The sequence below is a fragment of the Aegilops tauschii genome, chromosome 3 (assembly GCF_002575655.3).
Source record: "Aegilops tauschii subsp. strangulata cultivar AL8/78 chromosome 3, Aet v6.0, whole genome shotgun sequence".
NCBI classification, from domain to species: domain Eukaryota; kingdom Viridiplantae; phylum Streptophyta; class Magnoliopsida; order Poales; family Poaceae; genus Aegilops; species Aegilops tauschii.
In genome coordinates, this window is record NC_053037.3 from 104,823,501 (window position 1) to 104,833,503 (window position 10,003).

Sequence of the window (10,003 nt, forward strand, 5' to 3'; positions counted from 1 at the left end):
GTCTATCTGAGTGGGAGTTCATTGAATAATTTGATTAGATGAACTTAATTATCATGAACTTAGTCTAAAATCTTTACAATATGTCTTGTAGATCAAATGGCCCACGCTAATGTTGCCCTCAACTTCAACACGTTCCTAGAGAAAACCAAGCTGAAAGATGATGGCAGCAACTATACGGACTGGGTCCGGAACCTGAGGATCATCCTCATAGCTACCAAGAAAGATTATGTCTTAGAAACACCGCTAGGTGACGCACCCATCCCAGAGAACCAAGACGTTATGAACGCTTGGCAGCAGCGTGCTGATGATTACTCCCTCTTCAGTGCGGCATGCTTTACAACTTAGAACCGGGGCTCCAAAAGCGTTTTGAGCAACACGGAGCATATGAGATGTTCGAAGAGCTGAAAATGGTTTTCCAAGCTCATGCCCGGGTCGAGAGATATGAAGTCTCCGACAAGTTCTTCAGTTGTAAGATGGAGGAAAATAGTTCTGTCAGTGAGCACATACTCAAAATGTCTGGGTTACACAACCGCTTGACTCAGCTGGGAGTTAATCTCCCGGATGACGCTGTCATTGACAGAATCCTTCAGTCACTTCCACCGAGCTACAAGAGCTTTGTGATGAACTTCAATATGCAGGGGATGGAAAAGACCATTCCTGAGGTATATTCAATGCTGAAATCAGCGGAGGTGGAGATCAAAAAGGAACATCAAGTGTTGATGGTGAATAAAACCACTAAGTTCAAGAAAGGCAAGGGTAAGAAGAACTTCAAGAAGGACGGCAAGGGAGTTGCCGCGCCCGGTAAGCCAGTTGCCGGGAAGAAGCCAAAGAATGGACCCAAGCCAGAGACTGAGTGCTTTTATTGCAAGGGAAGTGGTCACTGGAAGCGGAACTGCCCCAAGTACTTAGCGGACAAGAAGGCCGGCAACACCAAAGGTATATGTGATATACATGTAATTGATGTGTACCTTACCAGCACTCGTAGTAGCTCCTGGGTATTTGATACCGGTGCGGTTGCTCATATTTGTAACTCAAAGCAGGAGCTGCGGAATAAACGGAGACTGGCAAAGGACGAGGTGACGATGCGCGTCGGGAATGGTTCCAAGGTCGATGTGATCGCCGTCGGCACGCTACCTCTACATTTACCTACGGGATTAGTTTTAAACCTCAATAATTGTTATTTAGTGCCAGCTTTGAGCATGAACATTGTATCAGGATCTCGTTTAATTCGAGATGACTACTCATTTAAATCCGAGAATAATGGTTGTTCTATTTATATGAGAGATATGTTTTATGGTCATGCCCCGTTGGTTAATGGTTTATTCTTAATGAATCTCGAACGTAGTGTTAAACATATTCATAGTGTGAATACCAAAAGATGTAAGGTTCATAATGATAGTCTCACATACTTGTGGCACTGCCGTCTTGGTCACATTGGTGTCAAACGCATGAAGAAGCTCCATGCAGATGGACTTTTGGAGTCTCTTGATTACGAATCATTTGACACATGCGAACCATGCCTCATGGGTAAGATGACCAAGACTCCGTTCTCCGGAACAATGCAGCGAGCAACCAACTTATTGGAAATCATACATACTGATGTGTGCAGTCCAATGAGTGTTGAGGCTCGCGGTGGCTATCGTTATGTTCTCACTCTCACTGATGACTTGAGTAGATATGGGTATGTCTACCTAATGAAACACAAGTCTGAGACCTTTGAAAAGTTCAAGGAATTTCAGAGTGAGGTTGAGAATCAACGTGACAGGAAAATAAAGTTCTTACGATCAGATCATGGAGGGGAATATTTGAGTCACGAATTTGGCACACACTTAAGGAAATGTGGAATAGTTTCACAACTCACGCCGCCTGGAACACCTCAGCGAAATGGTGTGTCCGAATGTCGTAATCGCACTCTATTGGATATGGTGTTATCTATGATGTCTCTTACCGATCTACTGCTCTCATTTTGGGGCTATGCTTTAGAGACTGCTGCATTCACTTTAAATAGGGCTCCGTCGAAATCCGTTGAGACGACACCGTATGAATTATGGTTTGGGAAGAAACCTAAGCTGTCGTTTCTAAAAGTTTGGGGATGCGATGCTTATGTCAAGAAACTTCAACCTGAAAAGCTCGAACCCAAGTCAGAAAAATGCGTCTTCATAGGATACCCTAAGGAAACCATTGGGTATACCTTCTACCTCAGATCCGAAGGCAAGATCTTTGTTGCCAAGAACGGGTGCTTTCTGGAGAAAGGGTTTCTCTCGAAAGAAGTAAGTGGGAGGAAAGTGGAACTTTATGAAGTACTACCTCTTGAACTGGAAGGTAGCGCAGCTCAGGAAGATGTTCCTGTGGTGCCTGCACTGACTAGAGAGGAAGCTAAAGATGATGATCAAGGTACTTCGGATCAAGTTACTACTGAACTTCGTAGGTCCACGAGGACACGTTCCACACCAGAGTGGTATGGCAACCCTGTCCTGGAAATCATGTTGTTAGACAACGGTGAACCTTCGAACTATGAAGAAGCAATGGCGGGCCCAGATTCCAACAAATGGCTTGAAGCCATGCAATCCGAGATAGGATCCATGTATGAAAACAAAGTGTGGACTTTGACAGACTTGCCCGATGATAGACAGACGCGGATGGTAATGTGACCATCTATAAGGCTCGACTTGTCGCTAAGGGTTATCAACAAGTTCAAGGGGTTGACTACGATGAGACTTTCTCACCCATAGCGAAGTTGAAGTCCATCTGAATCATGTTAGCAATTGCCGCATTCTATGATTATGAGATATGGCAAATGGACGTCAAAACGGCATTCCTTAACGGCTTTCTTAAGGAAGAATTGTATATGATGCAGCCGGAAGGTTTTGTCGATCCTAAGAATGCTAACAAGGTATGCAAGCTCCAGCGCTCCATCTATGGGCTGGGGCAAGCATCTCGGAGTTGGAACATTCGATTTGATGAGATGATCAAAGTGTTTGGGTTTACACAGACTTATGGAGAAGCCTGTGTTTACAAGAAAGTGAGTGGGAGCTCTGTAGCATTTCTCATATTATATGTGGATGACATACTGTTGATGGGAAATGATATAGAATTCTTGGGAAGCATAAAGGCCTACTTGAACAAGTGTTTTTCAATGAAGGACCTTGGAGAAGCTGCTTATATATTAGGCATCAAGATCTATAGAGATAGATCAAGACGCCTCATTGGTCTTTCACAAAGTACGTACCTTGACAAGATATTGAAGAAGTTCAATATGGATCAGTCCAAGAAGGGGTTCTTGCCTGTATTGCAAGGTGTGCAATTGAGCACGGCTCAATGCCCGACCACGGCAGAAGATAGAGAAAAGATGAGTGTCGTCCCCTATGCCTCGGCCATAGGGTCTATTATGTATGCCTTGCTGTGTACCAGACCTGATGTAAACCTTGTCGTAAGTTTGGTAGGAAGGTACCAAAGTAATCCCGGCATGGAACACTAGACAGCGGTCAAGAATATCCTGAAGTACCTGAAGAGGACTAAGGATATGTTTCTCGTTTATGGAGGTGACGAAGAGCTCGTCGTAAAGGGTTACGTCGATGCTAGTTTCGATACAGATCTGGATGACTCTAAGTCACAAACCGGATACGTGTATATTTTGAATGGTGGGGCAGTAAACTGGTGCAGTTGCAAGCAAAGCGTTGTGGCGGGATCTACATGTGAAGAGGAATACATGGCGGCCTCAGAGGCAGCACAAGAAGCAATCTGGGTGAAGGAGTTCATTACCGACATAGGAGTTATTCCCAATGCGTCGGGCCCGATGACTCTCTTCTGTGACAACACTGGAGCTATTGCCCTTGCCAAGTAGCCCAGGTTTCATAGGAAGACCAGGCATATCAAGCGTCGCTTCAACTCCATTCGTGAAAATGTTCAAAATGGAGACATAGATATTTGTAAAGTACATACGGACCTGAATGTAGCAGATCCGTTGACTAAAACTCTCCCTAGAGCAAAACATGATCAACACCAGAACTCTATGGGTGTTCGATTCATCACAATGTAACTAGATTATTGACTCTAGTGCAAGTGGGAGACTGTTGGAAATATGCCCTAGAGGCAATAATAAAATGGTTATTATTATATTTCCTTGTTCATGATAATTGTCTATTGTTCATGCTATAATTGTGTTATCCGGAAATCGTAATACATGTGTGAATACATAGACCACAACATGTCCCTAGTGAGCCTCTAGTTGACTAGCTCGTTGATCAACAGATAGTCATGGTTTCCTGACTATGGACATTGGATGTCATTGATAACGGGATCACATCATTAGGAGAATGATGTGATGGACAAGACCCAATCCTAAGCATAGCACAAGATCGTGTAGTTCGTTTGCTAGAGCTTTTCCAAATGTCAAGTATCATTTCCTTAGACCATGAGATTGTGCAACTCCCGGATACCATAGGAGTGCTTTGGGTGTGCCAAACGTCACAACGTAACTGGGTGGCTATAAAGGTGCACTACGGGTATCTCCGAAAGTGTCTGTCGGGTTGGCACGAATCGAGACTGGGATTTGTCACTCCGTATGACGGAGAGGTATCTCTGGGCCCACTCGGTAATGCATCATCATAATGAGCTCAATGTGACTAAGTGTTTGGTCACGGGATCATGCATTACGGTACGAGTAAAGTGACTTGCCGGTAACGAGATTGAACAAGGTATTGGGATACCGACGATCGAATCTCGGGCAAGTAACGTACCGATTGACAAAGGGAATTGTATACGAGATTGATTGAATCCTCGACATCGTGGAACATGTGGGAGCCAACATGGGTATCCAGATCCCGCTGTTGGTTATTGACCGGAGAGTCGTCTCGGTCATGTCTGCATGTCTCCCGAACCCGTAGGGTCTACACACTTAAGGTTCGGTGACGCTAGAGTTGTAGAGATATTAGTATGCGGTTAACCGAAAGTTGTTCGGAGTCCCGGATGAGATCCCGGACGTCACGAGGAGTTCCGGAATGGTCCGGAGGTAAAGATTTATATATGGGAAGTCCTATTTTGGCCACCGGAAAATGTTCGGGTTTTTCGGTATTGTACCGGGAAGGTTCTAGAAGGTTCCGAAGTGGAGCCCACCTGCATGGGGGACCCACATGAACGTGGGTAGTGGGGGCAAGGCCCCACACCCCTGGTCAAGGCGCACCAAGATCCCACCTTAGAAGGAATAAGATCATATCCCGAAGGGATAAGATCAAGATCCCTAAAAAAGGGGATAACAATCGGTGGGGAAGGGAAATGATGGGATTTCTTTCCCCCACCTTTGCCAACGCCCCAATGGACTTGGAGGGCAAGAAACCAGCCCCCTCCACCCCTATATATAGTGGGGAGGCGCATGGGAGCAGCACCCAAGCCCCTGGCGCCTCCCTCTCCCTCCCGTGACACCTCTCCCTCTCGCTGAGCTTGGCGAAGCCCTGCCGAGATCCCCGCTACTTCCACCACCACACCGTCGTGCTGCTGGATCTCCATCAACCTCTCCCTCCCCTTGCTGGAACAAGAAGGAGGAGACGTCTTCCCCAACCGTACGTGTGTTGAACGCGGAGGTGCCGTCCGTTCGGCGCTCGGTCATCGGTGATTTGGATCACGACGAGTACGACTCCATCAACCCCGTTCACTTGAACGCTTCCGCTCGCGATCTACAAGGGTATGTAGATGCACTCCTCTCTCTCATTGCTAGATGACTCCATAGATTGATCTTGGTGATGCGTAGAAAATTTTAAATTTCTGCTACGATCCCCAACAGGATATACGTGTGAAGCGGAGCACATAGCTGCTTCAGAAGTAGTGAATGCAGGAGTATGGATGAAGTTCATATCCGATGTAGGTGTAATACCTAGTGCATGGGTCCAATGAAAATCTTTTGTGACAATACTGGAGCAATTGCCTTGGCGAAGGAATCCAGATTTCACAAAAGAACCAAAACCATAAGAGACGCTTCAACTCCATCCGTGATCAAGTCAAGGAGGGAGACATAGAGATTTGCAAAATACATACGGATCTGAATGAGGCAGACCCATTTACTAAGCCTCTTCCATGAGCAAAACATGATCAGCACCAAGACTCCATGGGTGTTAGAATCATTACAATGTAATCCAGATTATTTTTTGACTATTTGCTGTAGGGCAACAGCCCCATAGTCCTTTTTATTCCAGAATTTTTTGCCCAGGCCTGTTTAAATCCGCTCCCACCGGGAGTCGAACCCAGGACCTGGGGTGCTACTAAGGTCGCTGCAGCCACTAGGCTACAGGCCCGTTCGCTAATCCAGATTATTGACTCTAGTGCAAGTGCGAGACTGAAGGAAATATGCCCTAGAGGCAATAATAAAGTTGTTATTTTATATTTCCTTATATCATGATAAATGTTTATTATTCATGCTAGAATTGTATTCATCGGAAACTTGATACATGTGTGGATACATAGACAAAACACAGTGTCCCTAGTATACCTCTACTAGACTAGCTCGTTAATCAAAGATGGTTAAATTTCCTAACCATAGACATGTGTTGTCATTTGATGAACGGGATCACATCATTAGGAGAATGATGGACAAGTCCCATCCGTTAGCTTATCATAATGATCATTAAGTTTTATTGCTATTGCTTTCTTCATGTCATATACATATTCCTTTGACTATGAGATTATGCAACTCCCGGATACCAGAGGAATACCTTGTGTGCTATCAAACGTCACAACGTAACTGGGTGAGTATAAAGATGCTCTACAGGTATCTCCTAAGGTGTTTGTTGGGTTGGCATAGATCGAGATTAGGATTTGTCACTCCGAGTATGGGAGAGGTATCTCTGGGCACTCTCGGTAATTGCTACCTCTTGAGCATGCGTTGGTTTTCCCGTAAAGAAGAAAGGGTGATGCAGCAAAGTAGCGTAAGTATTTCCCTCAGTTTTTGAGAACCAAGTATCAATCCAGTAGGAGGTTACACGCAAATCCCTAGTACCTGCACAAAAAAATAAGAATCTTGCAACCAACGCGATAAAGGGTTGTCAATCCCTTCACGGCCACTTGTAAAAGTGAGATCTGATAAAAATAATAAGATAAATATTTTTGGTATTTTTATGGCATAGATTGGAAAGTAAAGATTGCAAAATAAAATACATCGGAAACTTATATGATGGAAAATAGGCCCGGGGGCCATAGGTTTCACTAGTGGCTTCTCTCATGATAGCATAAATTACGGTGGGTGAACAAATTACTGCCGAGCAATTGATAGAAAAGCGCATAGTTATGAGAATATCTAGGCATGATCATGAACATAGGCATCACGTCCATGTCAAGTAGACCGAAACGATTCTGCATCTACTACTATTACTCCACACATCGACAGCTATCCAGCATGCATCTAGAGTATTAAGTTCATAAGAACAGAGTAACGCATTAGGCAAGATGACATGATATAGAGGGATAAACTCAAGCAATATGATATAAACCCCATCTTTTTATCCTCGATGGCAACAATTCAATACGTGCCTTGCTGCCCCTGCTGTCACTGGGAAAGGACACCGCAAGATTGAACCCAAAGCTAAGCACTTATCCCATTGCAAGAAAGATCAATCTAGTAGGCCAAACCAAACCGATAATTCGAAGAGACTTGCAAAGATATCAAATCATACATATAAGAATTCAAAGAAGGATCAAATATTGTTCATAGATAATCTTGATCATAAACCCACAATTCACCGGATCTCGACAAACATGCCACAAAAAGTATTTCATCGAATAGATCTCCAAGAGAATCGAGGAGAACTTTGTATTGAGATCCAAAGAGAGAGAAGAAGCCATCTAGCTAATAACTATGGACCCGAAGGTCTGTGGTAAACTACTCACACATCATCGGAGAGGCTATGGTGTTGATGTAGAAGCCCTCCATGATCGATTCCCCCTCCGGTGGAGCGCCGGAAAAGGCCCCAAGATGGGATCTCACGGGTACAGGAGGTTGCGGCGGTGGAAATAGGGTTTCGTGGTGCTCCTAGATGTTTTCAGGGTCTAAGAGTATATATAGGCGAAGGAAGTAGGTCGGTGGAGACACGAGGGGCCCACGAGGGTGGGGGAACGCCTACCCCCTAGGCGCGCCTCCCTACCTCGTAGCCGCCTCGTTGCTTCCTTGACGTCCACTCCACATCTCCTAGATTGCGTTTGTTCTGAAAATGATCCTCGCGAAGGTTTCATTCCGTTTGGACTCCGTTTGATATTCGTTTTCTGCGAAACACTGAAATAGGCAAAAACAACAATTTGCACTGGGCCTCCGGTTAGTAGGTTAGTCCCAAAAATAATATAAAAGTGTATAATAAATCCCAATAAACATCCAAAACAGATAATATAATAGCATGGAACAATCAAAAATTATAGATACGTTGGAGACGTATCAAGCATCCCCAAGCTTAATTCCTGCTCGTCCTCGAGTAGCTAAATGATAAAAACAGAATTTTTTATGTGGAATGCTACCTAGCATAATTCTCAATGTAATTTTCTTTATTGTGGCATGAATGTTCAGATCCAAAAGATTCAAGACAAAAGTTTAATATTGACATAAAAATAATAATACTTCAAGCATACTAATAAAGCAATCATGTCTTCTCAGAATAACATGGCCAAAGAAAGATATCCCTACAAAATCATATATTCTAGCTATGCTCTATCTTCATCACACAAAATATTTAAATCATGCACAACCCCGATGACAAGCCAAGCAATTGTATCATACTTTTCATGTTCTCAAACTTTTTCGATCTTCACGCAATACATGAGCGTGAGCCATGGACATAGCACTATATGTGGAATAGAATGGTGGTTGTGGAGAAGACAAAAAAAGAAGATAGTAGGGATTTCCATGTAAGTGATTGAGTATCAACGGGCTATGGAGATGCCCATCAACAGATATCAATGTGAGTGAGTAGGGATTGCCATGTAACGGATGCACTAGAGCTATAAGTGTATGAAAGCTCAACAAAAAAAAACTATGTGGGTGTGCATCCAACTCGCTTGCTCACGAAGACCTAGGGCATTTTGAGGAAGCCTATCATTGGAATATACAAGACAAGTTCTATAATGTAAAATTCCCACTAGTATAGGAAAGTGACAACATAAGAGACTCTCTATCATGAAGATCATGGCGCTACTTTGAAGCACAAGTGTGGTAAAAGGATAGTAACATTGTACATTCTCTCTTTTTCTCTCATTCATTTTTTTGTTTGGGCCTTTCACTTTTTTTATGGACTCTTTTCTTTCTTCTTCTTTTTTTAGTCCGGAGTCTCATCCCGACTTGTGGGGGAATCATAGTCTCCATCATCTTTCCTCACTTGGGACAATGCTCTAATAATGATGATCATCGCACTTTAATTTACTTACAACTCAAAAATTACAACTCAATACTTAGAACAAAATATGACTCTATGTGAATGCCTCCGGCGGTGTACCGGGATATGCAATGAATCAAGAGTGACATGTATGAAAATCATGAACGGTGGCTTTGCCACAAATACGATGTCAACTACATGATCATGCAAAGCAATATGACAACGAATGAGCGTGTCATAATAAACGGAACGGTGGAAAGTTGCATGGCAATATATCTCGGAATTGCTATGGAAATGCCATAATAGGTTGGTATGGTGGCTATTTTGAGGAAGGTGTATGGTGGGTGTATGATACCGGCGAAACATGCGCGGTATTAGAGAGGCTAGCAATGGTGGGAGGGTGAGAATGCGTATAATCCATGGACTCAACATTAGTCATAAAGAACTCACATACTTATCGCAAAAATCTATTAGTTATCGGAACGAAGTACTACGCGCATGCTCCTAGGGGGATAGATTGGTAGGAAAAGACCATCGCTCGTCCCCGACCGCCACTCATAAGGAAGACAATCAATAAATAAATCATGCTCCGACTTCATCAGATAATGGTTCACCATACGTGCATGCTACGGGAATCATAACCTTTAGCACAAGTATTT